Source organism: Armigeres subalbatus, chromosome 3 (genome assembly GCF_024139115.2).
Source record: "Armigeres subalbatus isolate Guangzhou_Male chromosome 3, GZ_Asu_2, whole genome shotgun sequence".
In the NCBI taxonomy this organism is placed as follows: Eukaryota; Metazoa; Arthropoda; class Insecta; order Diptera; family Culicidae; genus Armigeres; species Armigeres subalbatus.
This window is the reverse complement of record NC_085141.1, coordinates 116,375,816-116,403,766: the sequence shown is the minus strand read 5'-3', so window position 1 is coordinate 116,403,766 and position 27,951 is coordinate 116,375,816. Positions and strand designations below refer to the sequence as shown.

General features: G+C 44.3%; 1 protein-coding gene across 8 annotated transcripts in view; it reads right to left on the bottom strand.

The window, feature by feature from the left end:
• The window catches only part of LOC134220602 (putative epidermal cell surface receptor), a 160,050-nt gene that overhangs the window by 84,884 nt on the left and 47,215 nt on the right, over nucleotides 1–27,951 (bottom strand). The window contains exon 1 of one of the 8 annotated variants that reach the window (XM_062699701.1): nucleotides 7,821–7,921. The exons of 6 other annotated variants lie outside the window; for them this stretch is intronic. The gene's annotated coding sequence lies outside the window, so the exon portion shown is untranslated. Of the gene's footprint in view, nucleotides 1–7,718; nucleotides 7,922–27,951 lie in introns of those variants that run through there. One more of the 8 variants, XM_062699703.1, reaches the window with a different exon arrangement.

Below are 27,951 nucleotides of genomic sequence, written 5' to 3'. Positions count from 1 at the left end.
CTGATACACTTTCACCCTTGCCTCAATATCGATTCCTTACTGGGTTGATCCAAAAAAGCGCACTAGAAGCTCAGAAACGACGCGTTCCAAGTACATCTGTCATAAGAAGACCAGCCACTCCTGGATGGGATGATGAATGTACTAAGTTGTATTCTGAGAAATCTGATGCCTTCAAGGCCTTCCGCAAACACGGAAGGTCCGAGCTTTTTGAAGAGTATTTGAGGCTCGAAAGAAAGCTCAAAAATCTTCTCAAGGCAAAAAAACGTAGCTACTGGCGACGTTTTGTCGAGGGACTATCACGAGAAACCTCAATGACAACACTTTGGAAAACGGCCCGCAACATGCGGAACCGCATTTCCACCAACGAGAGTGAAGAATACTCCAATCGATGGATATTCAACTTCGCAAAAAAGGTCTGTCCAGATTCCGTACCAGCAGAACCGCTATTTCGAGAATCAGTCACTGATCCCGGTTCTTTGGGTGGACCATTCTCAATGCTGGAACTTTCTATGTCTCTTCTTTCATCGAATAACTCTGCTCCGGGATGCGATAACATCAAATTCAATCTTCTTAAAAACCTCCCAGATATCGCAAAAAGACGATTACTTGACCTGTACAACTGTTTCATGGAGTACAACATTGTGCCACCAGAATGGCGCCAGGTCAAAGTAATAGCTATTCAAAAGCCTGGAAAACCAGCGTCTAATCACAATTCATACCGACCGATTGCCATGCTATCATGCATGAGAAAATTATTGGAGAAAATGATCCTTTCAAGAATCGACCATTGGGTCGAAGAAAATGCATTGCTTTCAAATACTCAGTTTGGATTTAGAAAAGGGAAAGGAACAAACGATTGTCTAGCGTTGCTTTCTTCAGATATACAACTGGCCTTTGCGCACAAGGAGCAATTGGCTTCAGTATTCTTGGACATTAAGGGTGCTTTTGATTCAGTTTCCATAGAAGTACTGTCAGGCAATCTGCACAGTAGTGGATTACCCGTTATTTTGAATAATTTCTTGTACAATTTGTTGTCAGAAAAACAAATGAACTTCACACTCGGCACTCTGACAACTTCCAGAAATAGCTACATGGGCCTTCCCCAAGGTTCGTGTTTAAGTCCCTTGCTTTATAATTTCTATGTTAAAGATATTGACAGATGTTTGGAAGGACAATGCACGCTCAGACAACTTGCAGATGATGCCGTGGTCTCTCTAAGAGGTCCATGTGCAGCTGTCTTGCAAGGACCATTGCAAAGTACCTTAGATAATCTGACTGTTTGGGCCAGACATTTAGGGATCGAGTTTTCACCGCAAAAAACTCAGTTGGTTGTGTTTACTAAGAAGCGGTATCCTGCTCAACTGAAACTCAAGCTGTTGAATGATGACATCAACCAATCTTTATCTTCTAAATACCTTGGGGTCGTGTTTGATTCCAAATGCACCTGGAAACTCCACATTGAGTATTTGATACAAAAATGCCAGAAAAGGATCCATTTTCTACGTTCTATCTCCGGAACATGGTGGGGTGCTCACCCGGAAGACCTCATCAAACTCTATAGAACGACTATTCTCTCTGTTTTAGAGTACGGCTCCTTCTGCTTCCTCTCAGCAGCTGATTGCCACCTGATCAAATTGGAACGAATTCAATATCGTTGTTTGCGTATTGCCCTTGGCTGTATGCATTCAACGCATAACATGAGCCTGGAGGTGCTTGCTGGAGTCACTCCTTTAAAGCACCGTTACTGGGAGCTCTCACTTAGAATACTCATCAAATGTGGAACAAGTAACACACTTGTCTTACATAACTTCGATAATATGCTTGAACTAACTTGTCGTTCAAGATTCCTGAGAGTTTATCTCAACTACATATCGTCAGATCTTTGTCTTCCGTGTTATAATCCCCCTCGAGTTCACTTCACCAATGACAGTTCCTCAATTGAATACGATCTGTCCATGAAACACGCTATTCAAGGAATACCAGATCATCTTCGACAAATATCTATTCCCTCCATTTTTTCTGAAAAATATGAACATGTCAATTGCAACAACAGATATTTCACTGATGGTTCTCGCATTAACGGATCCACTGGCTTCGGTGTTTTCAATGTAACTTCAACCACCTTCCGAAAACTTCAGGAACCGTGCTCGGTTTATGTTGCTGAGCTGGCAGCAATTAACTTCGCTTTGGGGATAATTTCCAATCAGCCCGTAGACCATTATTTCATCTTCTCGGATAGTCTTAGTTCTATCGAGGCACTCCGGTCGATGAAACCTGTTAAGCACGCATCTTACTTTCTTACAAACATAAGAGAGCAGATGCGTGTTTTGGTCGAAAGATCATTCAAGATTACCTTTGTTTGGGTCCCATCTCACTGCTCAATCTACGGCAATGAGAAGGCAGACTCGCTGGCAAAGGTGGGCGCACAGGAAGGTGAAGTTTATGATAGACAATACTCGAGCAACGAGTTTTTCCCATTAGTCCGTCAGAGTACTCTTCAAAGTTGGCAAAGAAATTGGACACACAACGAACTTGGACGGTGGCTATTTTCCATAGTTCCAAAAGTTTCTGGGCGAGCGTGGTTCAGAGGTGAGGACTTAAGTCGAGGCTTCATTCGCGTGATGTCTAGACTTATGTCCAATCACTATTCACTAAACGCACATCTGTACAGAATAAACCTTGTCGATAGCAACTTATGTAGGTGCGGAGCCGGTTATGATGACATCGATCACGTAGTTTGGTCCTGCTCGGAAAATGACGCCTCCAGAGAGCAATTGTGGCCCGAGGTAAACAACCCTTCAGGGAAGTTCGAGGTGTTTTGGGAGATCGTGATGTTGTCTATATGCAGGCCATTTATAGTTTTCTTTGTGCTTCTGACATCAAAATTTAATATTTTGTTTTTTATTTCTTCTTTCTTCAAAGTTTTTTTTTTTGTTTAGTCTCTGCCTATTTGTTCCGTAGAGCTCCATAGCTCTTGCCATCCGGAAGATGCTCCCAGTCGAACCATTCCTCGAGCATGACGACACGCCACATCGTCACTGACGCCAAATGCCCGGATGAGAAGCTGAAATTTCCTTATCCTAAATCCTAAGCCCCGTCCATCCTTAAACATTGTAAACTAACCTCGAGTCACCACGAGTACGCTGGCTCCTTCCCCTCTCTTATTAACTGTATAATAAAATGATATTGATTGTATATATCACAAAGAACCATGGCTCCGTAAAGTGTTATACACGCCTGAGCCTACCAAATAAACGAACTTGGAAAAAAAAAAAAATCATCTCTCAACGCGAAGGAGTAGGTGAATGTATCCTCGACTAGCAACCACCGCATCCCAAGCACTGATTCCGTGACCGGTTCCCGTTCCAGAGACATGTCTTTAGTGCAGTTGTACAAAAGGTTGTACAAAAGCTCCGATGAGTTGGATAGAAAATGCCTTATTTCGAATCCTCCAACCGCATGTATTTTCCTAACATCACGTACTACCTGGACAGCTTCTATAGTGGCAAAGCTATCCAGATAGCCATCCACGTAATGGTACTTCTGAATGGCGATCACAGCGCGCGAATAATTATCGGAAAATTGAGACGCATTTATGTTTTTCACATATTGCGCAGAGGCAGGCGAGCATGTTGCCCCAAACGTTGCAACACCCATGACATATATTCGGGATCTTCCACAGGCTTTTCCCTCCACAAGATCCTCAAGGATTGTTGATCATCAGGCCGCATTTTAAGCTGATGGAACATTTCCCTTATATCGCCACTAATGGCGATTAGATAGTGACGGAATTGACTAAGGACAGAAGGGAGAGCTGCTAGTAGGTCAGGGCCCTTCAGAAGCTGGGAATTGAGAGAGACTCTATTTCCTTTGGCGGCAGCGTCCCAAATTAGCCTTACTTTTCTCGGCTTCTTGGGATTGAGTACAATTCCCAGTGTCAAGTACCACACTCGACGGGGATCTGCTGTTCTTAGTTCGGCATCCGTGATCCTTTTTGCTCGTATTTCGCTATCTGCTCCTGAACGTTAATCTTTATCTCCGGTTGCTTGGGGATTTTTTCTCTAACGACTGTAATCCACGCAACGCCTTTGGGTAGCTATCACACCCAAAAAACAAATCTGACAATTATTGTATAAAATCTGGGCATATAAATTCTGTAAGCTTTTTATACAAATATTGTATTAAAATAATACAAATCTGTATTATTTCAATACAATAATTGTATTGAAATAATACAGATTTTGTATATTCCCAATTATTATACAGTTTCTGCAAGGTCTTATGCAGAACTGTATTAAAATCTGCCATCCGCTGGTTGGGTAGGTAATTCAACATAGTCTGTCTTCCACAGAAGTCCCGTTTCGAAACCCACAGCTGTCCGCCGCGTTGTTTCCGAAAGAATTCGGTTTGCACGCTTATCTTCTTCGGATTCTAGTTTCGCTTGAGTGCCCTCCGATCCCATGTTCTCCATCGTGAAAAAGCACCGCAGCTGGTCATTCATCAACTGGTCCGAATCAGTGACATCAGCCACATAAAAATTTGCGACAGATTCAGTGTGAATGGCATCCTGTTTGCCGCCGTATATGCCCCAACCGAGTCGGCATTTTGCAGCGATAGGTTCTCCCGCACGACCTTGACGAAGCTTCAGGGGAACGCCAAGTTGCAGATTGTCCAATCCAATCAAAAGTTTCGGTTGAATCAGCGTATGATCTTGTAATGGGAGACCTCGCAAATGTGGGAATATTTGCGCTAACTCTTGGTACCGGAGAGACTGTGAAGGTAGAGACAAATTGCCCACTGTGTGAGCCCCAACAAGCTTGTATTTTGTCTTCCCAGCTTTTCCAGCTATCTTCAGCTGTATTTTTTGTGACTTGGATTCCTGTTGAGTTACGTTTCCGGTCCATTTCAATGTTAACGGCTCGACGACTCCCGTTACGCCTAGTTGCTGTGCAATGCTCTCGTCGAGAAACGTGAGCTCCGATCTTTCGTCGATGAAAGCAAACACCGACACGGCCTGCTTTTTGTGGTATAGCACAACAGGTAGCACGCGGAACATAGTGTATGTACTTTGTGCTGATATGGAAACATTTGAAGAAGCATTGATCGAATCAGTTACAGGAGACGGAGCGTGGAGCGATGTATGATGCTTATTTCGGCAACCTTGCACGCCACATCCTTGCCATGATTTACAAGGCCACTTTCCGTGGCTATTCAGACAGGTCCTACAAAGCCCCTTCTGTTGCACGGTTTTCCATCGTTCATCGACGTTCAGCGACTTGAATTTCAAACCGTCACTAACTCGATGGCCCTCACGATCGCATACTGTGCAAGGTTTGTTAGCCTTACGGTCCAATGAAGACGGGCCGGGCGAGATGCTCGTATGTGTACCTTTTCTCTCGTTTTGTACCGTTCACCCTTGGCTGTCCCGTACAACGCAGGAATGTCGTACGTCACTTCACTTGCCGCAACAACTAATTGCGACATGAATAGTCCAAATGTTCGAAGTGTAGGCTTCTCATAATGTTTTTTGAACAAAGCCCAGTCTAGCTTCAGAGGACCCGGGAGTTTTTCCACCAACTGCTGCATTAGGACTGGATTCGCAAGATGGTCTTCTTGATGTGCTGCCTCCAGATGATCGACTAAGTTCTGTACAGCCAATCCAAATTCGTACATGTTGAATTTTTCTCAATAATGACCGAATGAGTAGCTCCGGACGACCGTATAGGGTGCGTAATGTATCGATTACTGAGGGGGCGCCAGAAGGTAACAGCAAGCGGCTTCGCACGGCATGAACCTTCTGTTCCGCTTCCAATGTGTGTTGATATGCAAGTCGTCTGCTAGGTGGGTCTTCAATCGGCGCGTTTTGTCCGTGCACGGAGCTAGCAACTGAACTCCGGGCCACCACAGGATGGCTCAGTTTGGCTACAGGGTACGCGATCGTTTTCACTGGGCCGGTACGAAAAGTGGACTGATGTTGATCGATGATGTCCTCCTTTTCATCTCGACCCTTACCGCCCTTACCGTCCTCCTGCCGATGAATCCGCGCAATGCGCAGGCGTGTTTCGCCGATGAGGAGGTGATGATCAGACGCTATATCGGCACTACGTTTATTTCGTGCATCAAGAAGGCTCCGTTACTACTTATGGCTGACGCAGATGTGGTCGATTCGATTTTCTGTAAAGCCGTTACGGAGAACCCACGTGACCTTGTGAACCAGTCGATGGGGGAAGAGTGATCCCCTGATAACCATGCCTATGTTACCAAAGAATTCTGCGAAGAACTCTCCGCTTTTGCCCATTTCTCCGAGACCTTGGCATCCCATAATGCGCTCATAGTTCGAGTTGTCGGAACCGATCTTCCAATTGAAGTCACCCAGATCTTGATTTTGCCTTTTGCAATGCTATGACGATGTGTTCTGCTGTACAGAATCCACACATAATTTATTTTTAGACATTCGAGGACATTGGAGGAATGGAATACTTGGGGAGGCTTGGTGAAGGGACTGTCCGCTTATAAGGCGAACGTGTAGTTAATTACGCTACGGGACCCTCATACCTATTCTCTTCTGGTAACGAACTTTTAACCTGCTGTAATTTTGAATTTTAGAGATTTTTTGAAGCACACAATGTCAAACAGGCAAAAAAACACTCACTGCTGAAGGTCTCTCAAATAAATCTCGCCTGATTTTTGAAAACGTCGTATGTTCAAAAGAGAGGCTCTCTTTGTTCACTTTCTCTTCCGGTTATTAAAAAGGTTAACTATCAACTACATCGATTTTTTTAACAGAGATCTGGAGAAAATAGCTGATGTGAAAATATTGTCACAAATGAAAAACGAACCTAGATATGAGCAAAAGAGAGCGTATTGAAAGAGAGTCTCTCATTTGGACATATGACGTTTTCAAAAAATCATGCTAAAACAAACAAAAAATACCACTCTTTTCGATTTTTTTTGGTTTATCCCATTCTGCATGTTTTATACCATCTTGCAGAAAGTGTATTGGCGCATTTTTGCGACCTCTTGAAAACGATGACATTTTGTGACATTTATGTTATCCCGATCGTAAAAAACTTTCGAGAAAAGTTATTACCAAATTAGCAAGAGCAGATCCATGACATTTCGGTGATATTTCTTATCACTCTATCCGAAACTCCAAGGCCGCGAGGCGCACAGTATTTTCAAAAATCGTCATCTGCATCCTTGATCAGACCAATTTAATGGTGATTAACATCCTCGTAGATTACGTTCATTTGTTATATTGTAGTTGTAAAGATCTAGCTCACTGCAGTACCCGTTCATTGCTTCGATAAATTTGCATTTGATACATATAATACTACAACCAGATTTGCATTCAATAACAAAACACGCAATTGAGCCACCCAGCGATACCGCCTTTCTAGTGTTTAGTCAAGACACAATACTAATGTAACCGATCAAGACTAAATTTAAAAGTTATCAACTAGACAAGACGACAAGACTTGAAATTTGAAGATAAATTAAGAATTGTTATATTAAACGACTTTAGCATATAGTTTATGCATACACATCTATATACACTCATACACACGGACAGGCAGACATTTGGTCAACTCGTTATGATGATTGAAACGCTATATAAAAATTGTTATAAACTCTCTTTTAAAACACGTTTTTGTAGTGAAACGATAGCCTTTCGAAAAGTACGAGATAGGCAAGCACGAAAAAACATGTAGGATTACCGGTTTTAGGCAGCCGTTTCCCTGCGGGTTATATGTTTACACAACACTTATTACCACCGAATATTATTATCTAAAATTTAAACAACGTAATTTAAATCTCACCAGACACTACTCGATCGCAGGCTGCAGGAAAAAAAACAAGATCCGATCAGACATCAACCAGCGCACCGACGTACGATTTGAACGACCCGAACGCGAAAAAGCAACTAAAGCGCCGATCACAATCCACGGCATGGCGCAGTTGAGGTGTTTTTTCCTCGTCTCGCGCAAAGGGGTCTCAAACCAATCTCGGCAAGTCAATGGAAGTAGAAGCAGGTACGGTGGTGGTGAATAATACCGCGTTGTGAGCCTGTGTGAGAGATTGACCACGGCCACGGCAAGGAGATATATTTGATGCGTGAGTCTGCGGTGTTAATGAATGAATCAGTCACATGAATGCAGTACCGCGTGTGCGGGGCATACAATACAATAATAATTTACGAAACTGGGCTGCATGATGTGACGTCATTTTCTGCAAGTTTGAATGGCTTAACGGAAGAAGGGGTGTCGAATTTAGTCGGGGTTTGCGGATCTTCTTACGGATCTAATACAGGTATTCCTCCAATAACGTGCCCAGCTAAAAAATAATATATGAAAGATTCAGGCAAACCAAAAGTTTCGCTTCGTAAGAACATGCGCAACAGAAACTTTTTGCATGATTTAAAATTTTACATTTTTATTTTTATTTTTTATTTTTAAATTTATTCTAACCCTTTTAATAGTGAGACGTAGATTTGGTGAAGTATCACACTTTTTTTTGTCACACAGCAGGATTGCCATAGAACGTCGCACTTCTCGGCGATCGACCGTTTGTTGGAGACCCCGCACATGAATCCGTTGGCATATCCAGCGGTGAATGAATGGGGATGCCAACGTGGTTCACCCTGAACCATCAAAACTGAACTGCCGTCGCCTTGGGTAAATCCACACAACTGTTGACGAAGGGGCTCCGGAAAGAAACTTACGAACGACTGAGTCGCAGTCTCGGTTTGCCACTTCCTCGAAAGGAATCGTGAAGGTAATTGATGATTGGGCGATTTGCTCATTACGCGATGATTTCGTGATTTATTTATAGCACCCCACACAATAAGCCGTCTACGAGCGTGATCCGAGAGCGATGTCACCCGATAATGATGGGGCGCTTATTGGAGAATTCCGTATCAGTCATCACATTGGCAGTTACATAATGGGGTAATGTGTTTACCTTGTAATTAAAGCACGTGCGTACTCGTATTCAGCTGAACAAATGAGTAACGTGGTCAATCCGTTGGTTCGGAGTTGTTGCTGTTTTTTGTAGCAGATGAATAAGATTAACGAGCGGCTGCTGCAATGATCGCTGATGGGAGCATTTAATAAGATAATTGGAATTCAGTTCTCAATGAGGTGGTTTTTCTATAGTGGCAGCTTGTTATAGTTAGCTGAATGTGGAAATGTCAACGATACTGGTGAAGTGGTGAGAAAGGAAGCTTAGTGCAAATAAGTTATTGACAAGTTGTTTTAGTAAGAATACGTTGTGGCGAAATCATATAGCTGATATTATGTGGACGCAGTTGGTACTTTATGGCGATAAATTATGTTGACTATTCGAACTCTTTTTCCACGATGACATTGTTATTTTAACACATCATTATTGTAAAATTTGACCGATTTCATCTATCTGATCACTTAATTGGCCCACCACAACAAATAAATCTCAGGTGCTTATTCAAAAGGACGTATGTGATTTTGTAAACAAAGATTCAAACGTAGATTAGTCCAATCTGATGATACTCCCACGCAATTCACTAAAATACGTAAAGACAATAAATCCGACATTTAACCACAGTGACTTAAAACGGTACGGTACATTCGAATCGCAACCAGTTTCTAAATCCGGTATATTACATTAAGGAAATTTCAACATCGTCATTAATTAATGTAATTGTCCAATTGTTTCCAACCGTTCTGCACGTATTGTAGGTACGTGACACTTTTTTTTTGCACAAAATTTCAACTTCCCAATTTCCCACTGCCGTAGCATTGCACACACACACAAATTGTAACCACCGCAGCTCCGCGCGCGCGGAAGAAAATTGAATCCGGCATGGAAACTGACATAATCAGATCATTTTTCCTGCTCTCGGTTATTTCCATTCGTCACCTCAGATAGTGAGAACCGGCAGGCAGTTTGTGGTGGACAAACATCACGCAGATTGAAGCCAAATAATGGACGGCGGTCCAACTGAGCCGACCCGCAGAGAAATGCTCCGAACGTGTTAGATAATGCATTTTGATATACATGCTGGGTAATTAAGAGATCGCATTGCGAAAAGCCGTTGAAACGCTGCAATTTGATCTCGTCGGCTGTCCGGACCCTCCTGGGGACCCCCCACCCTTCACTTCGGAGGTGGGTGTGAAATAGCTGGAACCTTTGAAGCATGGTATGCAAAATGAGTGGAGTGCATGATTTTGTTTTTGCCGGCGCGGTGTGCCCTTCTGTATGGGACACGCTACAAAGTAGGTACCTATGTGGAGCAGTCACGCAATAATGACGTGAGAGAACGGGCAATAGATTTCAAAATTTGTCACACTGAAGCTGAATGATATTTTGTCTATAGATGTTATGTTTATATGCGTTTGCATGTTAGTGCACATTGATGCTCGCGGTCGTAGACCCCGAAGGTGTGAGATGTGGGGTTGTGAATTCGACATGGTTTGTCTGTGACTGGTGGAATATTTCATAATCATGCGTATTATTTGACAACTGGGGCATGTCTCCAGTTTGCGGTTCGAAACCAAATATTCCGATGCTTGCACTGAATGTAGTTTTTGCCGCAGCGAATTAGAGCCATTGTAAACATAATCGATATTTGAAATAAATATTTATAATAAACCTATCTACAGCAGGGCAGCAGGCAGCAGGGACTATGTCCAAGGGCTTGACGATCCCTCCCCAGGCCATCTGCGAGTTGTGGGGCTTGCCTAGGATGTGGTGGGGTTTGACAGTGGGCCCTGTTAAACCTCTATAAAAAGCTGCATGTATCCGCAAGTAGGCCCCACCAAAGCGACCGTGTGCCGCTCAAAGCGCACAAGCCCAAGTCCTGGTGTTAGGTGGGACGCTAAACAGCCCTGACACGACGGCCCTCCGACGAGACAGGAGGTTTGCGCAGGCCCAATAAGCCGCCTATAAAACCAATCATTACGAACAATATAAGAGGTAATGCGACTCGATATAATCGGCAAAGACCTAGGCGACGAATACAGGATCACGATTGGAAGCTTGGAACATGGAATTGCAAGTCGCTAGGTTTCGCAGGTTGCGACAGGATGATCTACGGTGAATTACATTCCCGCAACTTCGACGTCGTGGCGCTGCAGGAGATTTGCTGGACAGGACAGAAAGTGTGGAAAAGCGGGCATCGAGCGGCTACCTTCTACCAAAGCTGTGGCACCACCAACGAGCTGGGAACCGGCTTCATAGTGCTGGGAAAGATGCGCCAACGCGTGATTGGGTGGCAGCCAATCAACGCAAGGATGTGCAAGCTGAGGATTAAAGGCCGTTTCTTCAACTATAGCATCATCAACGTGCACTGCCCACACGAAGGGAGACCCGACGACGAGAAAGAAGCGTTCTACGCACAGCTGGAGCAGACATACGATGGATGCCCACTGCGGGACGTTAAAATCGTCATCGGTGACATGAACGCACAGGTAGGAAGGAGGAAATGTATAGACCGGTCATCGGACCGGATAGTCTGCACACCGTATCGAATGACAACGGCCAACGATGCATAAACTTCGCAGCCTCCCGCGGAATGGTAGTCCGAAGCACCTTCTTTCCCCGCAAAAATATCCACAAGGCCACATGGAGATCACCTAACCAAGAAACGGAAAACCAAATCGATCACGTTCTAATCGACGGTAAATTCTTCTCCGACATCACGAATGTCCGCACTTACCGCAGTGCGAATATTGAATCCGACCACTACCTCGTTGCAGTATGCCTGCGCTCAAAACTCTCGACGGTGTACAACACGCGTCGAAGTCGGACGTCGCGGCTTAACATTGGGCGGCTACAAGACGGTAGACTAGCCCAAGAATACGCGCAGCAGCTGGAAGTGGCACTTCCAACGGAAGAGCAGCTAGGCGCAGCGTCTCTTGAAGATGGCTGAAGAGATATTCGATCCGCCATTGGTAGCACCGCAACCGCTGCACTAGGCACGGTGCCCCCGGATCAGAGAAACGACTGGTATGACGGCGAATGTGAGCAGTTAGTGGAAGAGAAGAATGCAGCATGGGCGAGATTGCTGCAACACCGCACGAGGGCGAACGAGGCACGATATAAACAGGCGCGGAACAGACAAAACTCAATTTTCCGGAAGAAAAAGCGCCAGCAGGAAGATCGAGACCGTGAAGAAACGGAGCAACTGTACCGCGCTAATAACACACGAAAGTTCTATGAGAAGTTAAACCGTTCACGTAAGGGCCACGTGCCACAGCCTGATATGTGTAAGGACATAAACGGGAACCTTCTTACGAACGAGCGTGAGGTGATCCAAAGGTGGCGGCAGCACTACGAAGAGCACCTGAATGGCGATGTGGCAGACGAAGATGGCGGTATGGTGATGGACCTGGGAGAACGCGCGCAGGACATAATTCTACCGGCTCCGGATCTCCAGGAAATCCAGGAGGAGATTGGCCGGCTGAAGAACAACAAAGCCCTGGGGTTGACCAACTACCAGGAGAGCTATTTAAACACGGTGGTGAGGCACTGGCTAGAGCGCTGCACTGGGTCATTACCAAGATTTGGGAGGAGGAAGTTTTGCCGCAGGAGTGGATGGAAGGTGTCGTGTGTCCCATCTACAAAAAGGGCGATAAGCTGGATTGTAGCAACTACCGCGCAATCACATTGCTGAACGCCGCCTACAAGGTTCTCTCCCAAATTTTATGCCGTCGACTAGCACCAACTGCAAGGGAGTTCGTGGGGCAGTACCAGGCGGGTTTTATGGGCGAACGCTCCACCACGGATCAGGTGTTCGCCATTCGCCAAGTACTGCAGAAATGCCGCGAATACAACGTGCCCACACATCATCTATTCATCGACTTCAAAGCCGCATATGATACAATAGATCGGGACCAGCTATGGCAGCTAATGCACGAACACGGTTTTCCGGATAAACTGACACGATTGATCAAAGCGACGATGGATCGGGTGATGTGCGTAGTTCGAGTTTCAGGGCATTCTCGAGTCCCTTCGAAACCCGCAGAGGGTTACGGCAAGGTGATGGTCTTTCGTGTTTGCTATTCAACATCGCTTTGGAAGGGTAATACGAAGAGCAGGGATTAACACGAGTGGTACAATTTTCAATAAGTCCGTCCAGCTATTTGGTTTCGCCGACGACATAGATATTATGGCACGTAACTTTGAGAAGATGGAGGAAGCCTACATCAGACTGAAGAGGAAGCTAAGCGGATCGGACTAGTCATCAACACGTCGAAGACGAAGTACATGATAGGCAGAGGTTCAAGAGAAGACAATGTGAGCCACCCACCGCGAGTTTGCATCGGTGGTGACGAAATCGAGGTGGTAGAAGAATTTGTGTACTTGGGCTCACTGGTGACTGCCGAAAATGACACCAGCAGAGAAATTCGGAGACGCATAGTGGCTGGAAATCGTACGTACTTTGGACTCCGCAAGACGCTCCGATCGAATAGAGTTCGCCGCCGTACCAAACTGACAATCTACAAAACGCTCATTAGACCGGTAGTCCTCTACGGACACGAGACCTGGACGATGCTCGTGGAGGACCAACGCGCACTTGGAGTTTTCGAAAGGAAAGTGCTGCGTACCATCTATGGTGGGGTGCAGATGGCGGACGGTACGTGGAGGAGGCGAATGAACCACGAATTGCATCAGCTGTTGGGAGAACCATCCATCGTTCACACCGCGAAAATCGGACGACTGCGATGGGCCGGGCACGTAGCCAGAATGTCGGACAGTAACCCGGTGAAAATGGTTCTCGACAACGATCCGACGGGCACAAGAAGGCGAGGTGCGCAGCGGGCAAGGTGGATCGATCAGGTGGAAGATGACTTGCGGACCCTCCGCAGACTGCGTGGTTGGCGACGTGTAGCCATGGACCGAGCCGAATGGAGAAGACTCTTATATACCGCACAGGCCACTTCGGCCTTAGTCTGAATAAATAATAATAATAATAAACCTATCTACATGGTGCAACGGCTTTGTTGTAACATTTTAGTGCATTAGAATCGTCACTTAACATTCGAGGAGGCTAAGTGTTAAGTACAGTACGGAGTGAAGCACAGCAAACATTTTTCAGCTTTGAAGCCTTATGGTAATATGCCGACATCATTTCTACGGTGATCGAAACAAATTATGATACAGCGGCATTTGATTAATTGATCTTCCAGAATTTCCTCCAGGATTTGCCCAGAAGTTTCTTTAGGAATTAGTCCGGAAGTTCCTCCAACAATTGCTTCACAAATACCTCCTAAAGTTCCGAAAGTTCATTCCATACAAATTTAAAGTCTTAATTCTCCCTGAATTCCTCCGAGAGTTCCCCCAACACAATTTTCAGAAATTCTTTGAGTTTTTCATGAAATCTTTCTCTAAAAAATCATCTTTCGGAAATTACTCCAAGATTCTCCCGGAAATTCCTCTTGAAATCACAGACAGGAATTTTTTTTTCAGAGTTATGGAAAATTCTTCCAGAAAATTTTCATTTTATTTATTTAGTCTACAACAGATAACACTGAATCAACAATTTGATGCCACAATACACGGTTCGAGGCCGCATCTCTCCATCCTCGAATACGCCCCACGCTCGCCAAGTCGTTTTGCACCTGGTCTGCCCATCTCGCTCGCTGCGTTCCACGCCGTCTCGTACCTGCCGTATCGGAAGCGAACACCATCTTTGCAGGGTTGCTGTCCGGCATTCTTACAACATGGCCTTCTGGCTTTAGCTACCTTCTGGCTGGATACTGGGTTCGTCGTAGAGTTGGGCGAGCTTGTGGTTTATTCTTCGCCGCCTCACACCGTCTTCTTGCACACCGCCAAAGATGGTCCTAAGCACCCGTCTCTCGAATACTTCGAGTGCTTGCAAGTCCTCCTCGAGCATTGTCCCACAGCATGTACTTTGTCTTTGACGCATTCACCACCAGTCCAACTTTTGTTGCATCACGTTTCAGGCGGGTATACAGTTCTGCCACCTTTGCAAATGTTCGGCCGACAATGTCCATGTCATCCGCGAAACAAATAAATTGACTGGATCTGTTGAAAATAGTACCCCGGCTGTTACACCCGGCTTTCCGCATGACACTTCTAGTGCAATGTTGAACAGCAGGCACGAAAGTCCATCACCTTGTCTTAGTCCCTGGCGCGATTCGACCGAACTGGAGTGTTCACCCGAAATCTTGACATAGTTTTGCACACCATCCACCGTTTCTTTGACCAGTCTGGTAAGCTTCCCAGGGAAACTGTTCTCGTCCATAATTTTCCATAGCTCTACGCGGTCTATACTGTCGTATGCCGCCTTGAAATCAACGAACAGATGGTGCGTTGGGACCTGGTATTCACGGCATTTTTGAAGGATTTGCCGTATAGTAAAGATCTGGTTCGTTGTCGAGCGGCCGCCAACGAAGCCGGCATGATAACTTCCCACGAACTCATTCACTAATGGTGACACACGGCGGAAGATGATCTGGGATATCACTTTGTAGGCGGCATTAAGGATGGTGATCGCTCGAAAGTTCGCACACTCCAGCTTGTCGCCTTTCTTGTAGATGCGGCATATAATCCCTTCCTTCCACTCCTCCGGTAGCTGTTCAGTTTCCCAGATTCTGACTATCAATTTGTACAGGCAGGTGGCTAGCTTTTCCGGGCCCATCTTGATGAGCTCAGCTCCGATACCATTCTTACCAGCTGCTTTATTGGTCTTTAGCTGTTGGATGGCATCCTTAACTTCACTCAAGGTGGGGGCTGGTTGGCTTCCATCGTCCGCTGAACTGACGTAGGCATCTCCTCCGCTGCCTTGACTTTCACTGCCTGTACTCTCAGCGCCATTCAAATGTTCCTCGTAGTGCTGCTTCCACCTTTTGGTCACCACACGTTCGTCCGTCAAGATGCTCCCATCCTTATCCCGGCACATTTCGGCTCGCGACACGAAGCCTTTGCGGGATGCGTTGAGCTTCTGATGCGTTGAGCTTCTGAACTTGCGTGTTTCTTGAGAACGGCACAGCTGTTCCATCTCCTCGCACTCCGCTTCTTCCAGGCGGCGTTTCTTCTCCTGAAAAAGGCGGGTCTGCTGTCTCCGCTTCCGTCTATAACGTTCCACGTTCTGCCGGGTACCTTGCTGCAGCGCGAAAGCCCGCGCTGCATCCTTCTCCTCCAGAATCTGTCTGCACTCTTCGTCGAACCAATCGTTCCGTCGACTTCGTCTTATATACCCGACGTTGTTCTCCGCTGCGTCGTTAATGGCTGCTTTGACTGTATTCCAGCAGTCCTCAAGAGGGGCCCCAACGAGCTCACCCTCTCCTGGCAACGCTGTCTCGAGAGACTGCGCGTATGCAGTAGCGACATCGGGTTGCTTCAGTCGCTCTAGGTCGTACCGCGGCGGTCATCGGTACCGAATATTGTTGATGACGGATAGTTTTGGGCGCAGTTTAACCACGATATGTCCTGACGTCGACGTTTGTGATTCTGTCTGCAGTGGTGATCTCCAGGTGTACCGATACGGGAGGCTGTGTTGGAAGTAGGTGCTGCGAATGGCCATACTCTTGGAGGCGGCGAAATCAATTAGTCGTAGGCCGTTTTCGTTCGTCAGCCGGTGAGCGCTGAACTTCCCAATAGTCGGTCTAAACTCCTCCTCTTGGCCAACCTGAGCGTCCTATGATGATTTTGACGTCGTGGCTTGAGCAGCTGTCGTACTCACGTTCCAGCTGCGCGTAGAATGCGTCCTTCCCAGACATCCAGAATGTATGCATAATAGAATTGGATTTCTGTTATGCGATGCCTATGCGCACAAATTTCATCGCTTATCAGTCGCAAAAACGCTTTTTACGTACGAAAGTGGAGGCGATATATGTGTATTTCTTATCCGACATTGTGCGGTGATGTATGCGATGCGCCCGATTTTTAAGCGAGTTATTTTGTTATTCATTGCGATGTAGTTTGTGATAATAAACTCCGATTGACAGATAATCCGATTTAAGTTGAGTTTGTTTGTAGGAATATGCGATGTCAACTAATGAAGCTGGAATGAACTCGTAAAATAGCGTACTATGCGGGAAAACTTATAATTAAACTGATAAGCTTCACACCACAATGCGAGTTCGATGAAATCTGTATCGGTAAACGATTTGAATCATGCTGTCTTATGCGATGTGTGGTTGTCTGGGTTATCATCATCAGTGCGTCCGGAGTATGGGCTATGGACGTTGATTATGCTGAAGTTGAAGAACCGGTCTTTGATCCTCAACCTGCACATTTTCTCGTTGATCGGCCACCACCCGATCACGGGCCTTTGAACATCGCTCATCACTATGAAAGCTGTTCCCAGCTCGTGTGTGTTGCCGCAGCTCTGGTAGATGGTATGATTACCTCTAAACGTTCGCACCTTTGATCCCTTCCAACAAACCTCCTGCAGCGCTACGATGCCGAATCCACGGCCCTTGAGCACATCGGCGAGTATACGTGTGCTCCCGATGAAGTTGAGAGATTTGCAGTTCCCCGAACCGAGTTTCCAATCGCTAGTCCTTTTTCGTCGCGGTGGTCTTCGCCGATGGTTCTGGTCCGTACTCTCTTGATGATTCTTCGTTGCTAATGTTTTTTAGAGGCTGGCTTGTAGGGCCTGACACCAAACCCCCTAAATTTCCGGAGGACCATTCCTCCTTATTTCCGGTAGACCATGGTGCACAATTTCACTTAGAGTCCCTCGCTGGCACTCGGACTGGCACTTAACAATGACCACATCAGTCTTGTGGTGAGCCAGTTCTAACTTCCTGGAACTCATCCACTCCTCCACAATCGCGATCGAGTGGGCTGCAGTCAACTCCACCTCTTCGATCGATTCGCCGTAGACCTCCAGCGTAATATCGTCAGCGAAGCCGACAATTACCACGCCCACCGGGAACTTCAACCTCAAGACACCGTCTTACATGACGTTCCATAACACCGGACCCAGTATGGAACCTTGCGGAACCCCTGAGGTTATGTTAACGCACTTCCGACCCGCCTCCGTGTCGTATACCAGTACTCGATTCTGGAAGTAGCTTCCGAGAATCTTGTACAGGTACTCGGGAATTCCAAGACGCAGGAGCGCATCTGCAATAGCTGTCCAACTGGCACTATTGAATGCATTCCTCACGTCGAGAGTCACTACTGCACAATAGCGAACTCCCCTCCTCTTACGCTGGATAGCTATCTCCGTGGATTTGGTAACCGACAAGATTGCGTCTACGGTCGACTTACCCTTTCGGAAGCCAAATTGGTAACTCGATAGACCATCCGAACGCTCCGTGCATATCAACAACCTGCTGAGGATGATCTTCTCGAGCACCTTCCCCGCCGTATCAAGCAGGCATATTGGCCTATATGCCGATGGATCCCCCGGTGGTTTTCCCGCCTTTGGCAATAGGACCAAGCTCTGCCTTTTCCATACTTCAGGGAAGACTCCCTCGTCCAGGCATCTCTGCATGACAGATCTGAACTTCTCGGGAGCCTCAGCAATGGCCGCTTTGATGGCTAGGTTCGGAATACCATCCGGTCCTGGCGCCTTACCTACACTAAGGGACTGTGCAATCCCCGCAAGTTTCGCCACAGTTACCCTTCCCTAGTCGGCCACCCTGGCCCCTGGCAGCTCCACAAAGTGAGGCCAGGGACTTGGGTCGTGACGTGGGAAGAGCCCCGCGATGATCCTCTCCAGCATCTCTGGAGACCGCTCTGTAGGGGCCATCGCCCCATGTGTCTTGGCCATTACGACCCTATAGGCGTCACCCCATGGATTCGCGTTGGCACTTTGACACAGGCCCTCGAAGCAAGCTTTTTTGCTTGATCTCATCTCAGTCTTCAGAGCGGCTCTAGCAGCCACGAACGCCACCCGTCGTTCAACACGCTCCTCTTCTGTGCGTGCTCGCTGCATCCGCCTCCTTGCCCGTAGGCAGGCGCGGCGCAGGTTCGCAATTGCTTGAGTCCACCAGTAAGCCGGTGGCCTCTCATTCTTAGGGTGGACTTTCCTAGGCATGAAGGCATCTCATGCACGCGAGAGTACTGTTACCAGCTACTCGCCGCTCAGACCGAGAGTATTGACTTTGGCAATGACTAAGCTCTCGTGCGTCGAAGACACCAACTCTTGGACTGGGTATTTCCCCGTTGTCCATATCGCCGCCATTTTAGACCCATCGGTGACCTAATTACCGTTCCTGGCGGGTACCCGGTAAGGATCTGCTATGATGGCGATATCCGCCCCCCATTCAGCAACTGTGTGACACAGCAGTTGCTCGACGGACCGTGGTTCGACGGACCGTGGTTTCTTCACCAGCCGGAGGACTTCTGACCTCAGCGAGTACATCCATCAGCGAGGAGCTATCCAACCCATTCTACGGCTTCAGCCAATGGTTCCGTCTGCAACGAACGATGGCGTTCGTACTTCGATTCATCAATAACCTACGATGTAAACGATGCGGGATTAGGCGTTCTCGGCCAAAACGAACTGAAGAAGAAGGTAGCGCAGGGTGATGCCTTGCCAGAAGAAATTGCCATCCTTTCGGAAACTCAAGGCTCTCCTGATGCGCGTCACAGACGAGTAGGTAAAACCAGTCCAATATAAAAGAACTGGCCTTTCCTAGACGAACGTGGAGTACTTCGTCTGCGCGGCAGAATTGGTGCTGCTACTTTCGCTCCTGCTGAAGCTAAGTACCGTGCGATTCTTTCCAGACAACTTTTAATCACTCTCCTGATTACAGACTGGTACCATCGTCGTTTCCGCCACGCCAACCGAGAAACCGTCATCAACGAGATGAGGTTACGAAATCGCCAAGTTGCGCGCCTTGATTGAAAAGGTCATCAAAAACTTTATGATGTGCCGAATTAAGATAGCAGCGCCGAATCCTCCCGCCAAGGGCCGCTTCCAGCAGCTCGTTTACAACCATTCGTTTGATCATTCAGTTATTTGGAGTGGCCTACCTTGACCAATACTTGTCAAAGTAGGGAGGTACCAGTCTAAGTGATGGCTGGCTCTCTTCACCTGCCTAGCGCTTTGCGCTGTGCATTTGGAGGTGGTGTACAGTCTGTCCTCAGAATCCTACATCAGTTGGATTTGAGTTGGCGGACTAGGAAGCACTTACCCCTAACCATTTTCTTCTGGGGATCTCCAATGACGACAAATGTCAGATGTACGAACATATTGATAGCCCAACAGTACTACGCAGCAGCTGGAGATTTGCACAGGCCATAGTCCAACGGTTCTGGGCAAGATGGGTCAGAGAGTACCTGACAGGGTTTTTCAGCCGTGAGTAGATGAAACATCATCAATAGAACATGCAAATTAACTAGTAACACGACGCCTTCCCAAGTAAAAGTTCACCAACATTTGTAAGTTAGTTTTCAAATATTCAAATAAGTGGCAATGAAGTCTAATGAATTCCGTTTTACAGCTTTACAGTCGCGTTACAGTCAATTTCCAAACTAGTATCGAACATACGAAGTTAATTGAAGCACATAGATCCAATTGGTTGTAATGTAAAATGTAAAATAGCTGGATAGCGTGTTTTACCCCAGCGGAAAAACCAACTCTACTCTTACTTTACTTTTCTTTTTCTATAAAATCATTTGCGGTTTTCTGGAGCCTCATAAGAATAATGTAAAAATTGTAAATGTCTCTTATGATAATAATTGATAACTGGGGAAATGCAAATAGAACACTCTTTTGAAGAGAAGGACAAGTTCTAGATGAAATGTAGGTTAAGCCATTGAAATAGAAAAAGAAAAGAAGAAGATGAGCTTGGTGGTATGTGTCCTATATAAAAGATTCCATTCCACACTGTCCATTGCTGCACGTCGTCAACTACGCAGTCTTCCGAGGGTCCGCAAGTCGCCTTCTTATTCCTGTTGCATTGCTATCGAGATCCATTTTCACCGGGTTATTGCTCGACATTCAGGATAGATGCTCGGAAATCGGAAATCCCACCGAACATTATTCCGAATTTCCTCATGATTTTCCTCTTCGGATATTCCACGTGACATTTTCGAAAATTTCGACGGAATATCTTTGGATTTTGTTTCGGGAAATCGTTCGCAATTTTAACGGTAAATTCGTGGCGATAGCGTTGCGTTGCAATTTCTACATCTCTAAAGTTTTGCATTTCCTAATGAAGTTCTTCAGATTTTCCCCAAGAATGTCTCGGAGTTTCCATGGGAGATTCTTTGAAATTTGCACAGATTTTTTGTCGTCATGCTGAGTTGATTGTAATATAACAATATGGGTCTCCGGGTCTCTTATCAAAAGTTAGTTTCGGAGTAAGAAAAGCAAAAAAGACGAATATAAACTATAGTTCTTCCGCTGAGCATCGGGTCACTAAAAGTTCAAACTAAAAATGTCCCGGTAGTTTTAATAAAGTGCCGTAATGGTATTAAAACTGGATATTAAATGTATATTTAACATCAAATTGCTTCAAACTTGTTATTAATTTGAAAAAGGCTTTCTACACTGCAAATAGTAATGGATCCAAACTGCTATCAGTTGAATATGTCTCGATTGTTCGTTATTGCATGTTGAATAAATGATTTTTTCCCCAAACTAACCAAATCTCGAAGAAGGTCGACCAAACTAGAATCTCAGTTACCATCTCCGGTTCAGGGTGACAATCCCACGCTTTGTTCAATAGGAAAGAAAATAGGGCCGACCGAATTATTCTTACATAAGACGTACTGAAACGTGGCTGCGAGATACACCTCAAGGCCAGTCGCTGGCATTCTAAGCCACCCTGCCACAAATATCGTGAATGATGTGAAAAACAATACGATTTTATGCGCATCCAATATTCCCCCCTCGATGATGACCTATCACCAAATGCTAGAAGATGTCTGCGAAGACGTCGCAAACGGTGAAGACAATCTAACATCGCTATTACCTACCCGAAATGGCAATCGGCTTCGCGCAAACATTTACGACTGCACGGCTTGAGACTAGTAATACTGCTAACGATTCCCATGGATTATGGAATCAATTCGACTCAGATGCTAGAGAGGCCGTAAAATTGATCCACTCGGAGCGGAAAAGAAAACCATTCAAACACAAGTGGCATAAGCGGTGATTTATTCAGACAAACATCAAATACGATGACCAACAAGACGACATTGGGGATGGTGCATCCCACACCACTGGAGCCATAAATTCCTCTTTGCCTCACAGTTAATGGAAGAGGATGACTTTTGGCGCTTAGAACGACCGACTGTGAGTTCTGTGTTATGACCCACGCCGTAGACAAGCAGAACCAACATAGCGTGACGACGACGAGATGGTTGTTCACAAAATCTAGCATAGGTGCGATGCCAAATTCAAACACAAGCACGGTGTATGTGAATCGTTTCGATACCACTGTGAGGTTCAAGTGGATAAAATTGTGATTTTTAATTTAATGATTGTAATATGACAGAATCTATTTTACGGTCAAACACCGTCTAAATCATAATATCACGTTCATTTGAATGTTTTAAATTCGCTTTACATGGAAATCAAAATGTTGGAATAATTAAATTATGGTATCCTTTTGTTGCTCAGTTTATTATTTTTGAAAATGTTCAATAATTCAAAACATTTCGTTTTTTGTATTATTCCCACCTAATACCATATGTTTTTGTATAGTGCTCTTGGCATAACTAGTGCAGCATAGTCGCGACTCTAATGACGGCTTGTAATGGAAAGCGATCATCATCCGTTCCTCCATCCAGTCACCATCCGCAGGGTAATCTGCTTATTGGTGAGAACCTCGTAAAAGGTAAAAGGGAATCTGTGATGTTTAGGCTTTTGGATGATGCAACTCACGTTTATCCGAGCAAGAGAGTCGAGGAGCAGGTCACGGTAGCCTAGTGCTCGAGAAGTGTAGTAGAAGTGTAGTGGGAAAATATTTCAGTTGGTATATGAGATTCAGCTAAACTGTGTTTATCGTGCGTTTATCGTTAAATACGAATATTGTTATTGAAGCAGAAACAGTTATATGCTAATTTTTGATTCGAGCCCTTCGTTGTATTTTTCGTACATTCTTGGTTAAACAATTTCCTGAATAAAATTCAAATTCATCCATCCTTTGCACTTTCACATAATCAGTTTTATCAAAAACGAAAACACTGCTTATCACTTTCCTAAGACTGATAACATTCCCTTCAGCCAAGCAGCCAAGGGGTGCTTGAACCGTGTACGTTTTCACTTTTTTTTTTTTTTTTTTTTTTTTTTTTAACTAATTTTATTTGCTAATTATCTAATACATGCATTCATCTCTTAGACTAGGTGTTCCGTGTTTGCTTAACACTATCATCCTTATTTGCTATGTTACTTTTTAGTTATTATTAATACATTTCAATTGCCTCTGGCAGTTAGAATTTTCCTCTGGTTGAATTGAACCATGTAGGAATTACAATGTTTTCAACTTAAACTAAACTTAACCTATTTTATACTAAGGGTACAAGGAGTTAATCGTTGCAATAGAAGATTGCAACGATTTTTGTCTAAAATTGGAAATTATTTTGTTGGACATTTGTTGCAATGTCTCAATATTAGAAATTCTATGAAGTTCATTGGTACTATACCACGGAGGCAACTTCAGAATCATTTTCAAAATTTTATTTTGAATCCTCTGGAGTGCCTTCTTTCTGGTATTGCAGCAACTAGTCCATATTGGCACAGCATACAACATGGCAGGTCTAAAAATTTGTTTGTAAATCAAAAGTTTGTTCTTAAGACAAAGTTTTGATTTTCTGTTTATAAGTGGATATAGACACTTAATATATTTGTTACATTTGGCTTGAAGGCCTTCAATGTGATTTTTAAAGTTAATTTTTGATCTAGCAGAAGTCCTAAATATTTAGCTTCGCTAGACCAATTAATTGGAACCCCATTCATAGTGACAATATGTCTGCTAGAAGGTTTCAAATAAGAAGCTCTCGGCTTATGTGGGAAAATTATAAGCTGAGTTTTGGAAGCATTCAGGAAATTTTCCATTTTGCAAGTAAGTGGAGAAAATATCCAAACTTTTTTGCAATCTACTACAAATGACACGAAGGCTTCGCCCTTTGGCTGAAAGGCCCGTGTCATCTGCAAACAAAGATTTTTGACACCCTGGTGGTAAATCAGGTAAGTCAGAAGTAAAAATGTTATACAATATGGGCCCCAGTATGCTGCCTTGGGGGACACCAGCCCTTACAGGTAATCTATCAGATTTAGAATTCTGATAGTTTACCTGCAGTGAGCGATCTGATAAATAATTTTGGATCAGTTTAATGATGTACAGAGGAAAATTAAAATTCATCAGTTTCACAATCAAACCTTCATGCCAAACACTGTCAAATGCTTTCTCTATATCAAGAAGAGCAACTCCAGTCGAATATCCTTCAGATTTGTTGAGCCGAATTAAATTCGTTACTCTTAATAACTGATGGGTGGTTGAATGCCCATGGCGAAAACCAAATTGTTCATCAGCAAAATAGAATTGTCATTAATATGAACCATCATTCTATTTAAAATAATCTTTTCAAACAGTTTGCTTATTGAAGAAAGTAAACTGATTGGGCGATAACTAGAAGCATCAGCTGGATTTTTGTCCGGCGTTTTTCCATTTATCTGGAAAGTATGCCAATTGAAAACATTTGTTAAATAAATTAACCAAAAAGGATAAAGAGCTCTCAGGAAGTTTTTTGATGAGTATGTAGAAAATACCATCATCACCCAGGGCTTTCATATTTTTAAATTTTCTAGTAATAGATCTCACTTCATCCAAATTAGTTCCCAACGAAGGGTCAAAACATTCTCTTGATTGAGAATGTCTTCGAAGCTCCGTGTAACCTGATCCTCAATTGGACTAGTGAGACCTAGACTAAAATTATGGGCACTCTCGAACTGCTGAGCAAGTTTTTGAGCCTTTTCGCCATTTGTTAATAAAATTTTATTTCCCTCTTTAAGCGCTGGAATTGGCTTTTGAGGTTTTTAAGAATTTTGTTAATTTCAAAAGGGTTTCGAACTGGGATCAACTTCGAGACATTATTCTCAAAGTTGGTATTTCTCAGAATAGCGAAACGTTTTTTAATTTCATTTTGCAAATCTCGCCAAATAACTTTCAACGCGGGATCACGAGTTCTTTGGTATTGCCTTCTTCTCACATTTTTAAGACGGATCAGTAGCTGAAGATCGTCGTCAATAATAATGGAGTTGAATTTAATTTCACATTTAGGAATTGCAATGCCTCTAGCTTCGACAATTAAATTTGTCAAAGATACGAGAGCATTATCAATATCACTTTTGGTATCGAGAGGAATATCAACATCAAAATTCCTATCGATATACGTTTTATATAAATCCCAATCACCTCTATGATAATTAAAAGTAGAGCTGATTGGATTATAAATGGCTTCTTGTGAGATTTCAAATGTCACAGGAAGATGATCAGAGTCAAAGTCAGCATGAGTTACCAATTGGCCACACAGCTGACTTGAATCCGTTAAAACTAAATCAATTGTAGAAGGATTTCGACTGGAAGAAAAACAAGTTGGTGTGTACGTTTTCACTGATTTTTCATTTGCACCCTGCTACTGCCAGCGCTGGCTGGGTGGCTGGATGGACTGGATTGCTAGAAAGCTGCACCGAAAACCGGCTCTCATCACAAATCCTCCCTATATGGTAGGCCAAACGACCATCCCGTTTGTGTAGTCTCGGCAGTACGGATTAATGCCATATGTTTGCGCGTGAAAGGTGTGTCATAAATGCGACGTGGCTGCTGTAACTCCACTAGTCAAAGGTATCAAGCTGAGAGTTCAACGATAGTGATATCGCGACAAGTTCGGCAGCTACACGAGGAGCAGCGGATCGAATGCATTTTTCCTTGTATGCCCCAAACTTTAAGTTTCCATCGATGGTGTCCAACCAAAGCGCCTGGCTAGACCGTCGCTGTCGCCGTAGTTCCCTTTCTTTCCATCGCCCACTCTTTCAAGGTCTTCGGACGGCGTCTATTGCCCCGTCGAAAGGCAGGGGTCTGTGCTTTGACCATTATCGTCAACGGCCATGCATGTGTGTAGTTGCAAAAAGTGAATCGAATAAAAAAGCAGATCGCAAATAACCGGTTTGAAATTTACACCTCTTTCTCCAGTCTCGCTAGGACAGCTCGTCGTTGTCATTCCCTTGTTGGGTTGGGGTGAAAAGAAGCCGCCCGCCCCGCCGGCAAAGAGCAAAAACAGTTCAACGGCAGTGACACTCCAGCGAAGAAAACTTTCTCTTTTGAACGGTGCGTTTCGTCGTCGTTTGCGACGCAATGACAAGTTCGACTTGATTTGAAATGTACGAACATCTGCGCGCTGCGACTACGATTACGAATGCAAATTGTTGTTTGATGTTATCTCACTTTTCCAAAGTTGCATCGTAATGGCTAGTTAACGTTTTATGAGAAAAGTTTTACGAATGATTGAATTTAAAAATGCCAATGGGTAATGTTTGAAAATGAAATGATTGAAGATGATTACTAGGTACTTGAAGTATTGGAATATCACAATCGCTATCTTCGATCAAATCCCATATAATCATAGCCGCAGCGTAAATCACCATAGGCGATTTGACTGGATTCCGCCATTTCCAGCTACTACTTCTAGCACAGACGGAAAACTGTATTCCTGGGGATCACCGCATAACAAACAGAATCACCACCACCACGTTTTGATTTATGGGTGTCACTTCTTCGATATTATCGACGTCATGACTAATCGTGGTTCTATTTGTTCATGGTTAAACTTCGCCAAAAACTAGTCGGAAATTAACAAGAGACCTGTGCAGCGCCGCCGCCGTCAAAAATGAATCGATACACGGTGTAAACAAAATGGATTATTATCGAAGTTGTACATGAAATTTCGATAATAATCCATTTTTTTACACCTCTGATTTTTTTTCACAGAAGATTGGGCAAGTTCACTAGAAATGAGGTGCGGGGTGTTTAAAAATATTTCATCAGCGATTTTTTGAAAAAAAAAGTGATTTTTATTATTCTCTTCCCCAATATACCGTATAAAAAGTCAATTGATAACTCAGCAATGGATAAATCATTGTAGTAAGCCCTCAAAATTAAAAATATACATATTTGTAGCCTTTTTTGTATAGAAAATCTTGAAACGGATCTATTGATCTAAATCTATCTTGAAACGGGTCTAAAATTTTGAAGAATATTGTTTTTCTGTGGTTAAGGTTTTTTCAAGTATTTCTTGTGTTTTAATTAATTTTACGTTATTAACAATCATCTCTCTTCGTCATCTGTACTGATGTCTGATGAATACTGTTTTTGAAATTCTATCTTCTGATATTTGCACTAGATGAACTGCCCACTGAAGTGCACCGTATTTTATTAGATTCATTTTTTTCCTTTGAACATATTATTTTCCTTGTAACTCGTGCGTATGCGCCACGCGAAATTTACTGGCCCCTCACTATGTATTGTACGCAGCACCTTCCGCCCGGAAAATCCGAAAGCTTCCTAGTCTGCCTTTTTACGTTTCATGTGCGTGACTTCCCACCGGTAAAATTAGGGTATTATGAAGAGCGAATTTCGTTTCCGTCTGTATTATACGCAGGCTTCGGAATTCTCACTCATATGAATAGAAACTTGCGATTAATCCATTAAGCCGGAGTGTGATTTTTCATGTTCCCCTATGAGGAAGTATTCTCACACAACATTTTTATCCGGATAGAATGCCGGGTGATAAATTCGTGAGCGTCGGTTCGACGGATAATTTAATTTTACTCCACAAATTTTCCTTCTCGTCGCCTCACCAGATAAATTTTACAAGCATATTTACAAAAATTTAGGACCGCAACGGGATTCGAACCCAAAACAATTTCAAAATGTTTAGAGCGCCCACTATAACCACGCCACCACATGAATTGATTGAAAGCGAAGCGAAAAACTGCTGTATTAAACTTTCTGCTTATCGTGGTGCATCGTCAGATTC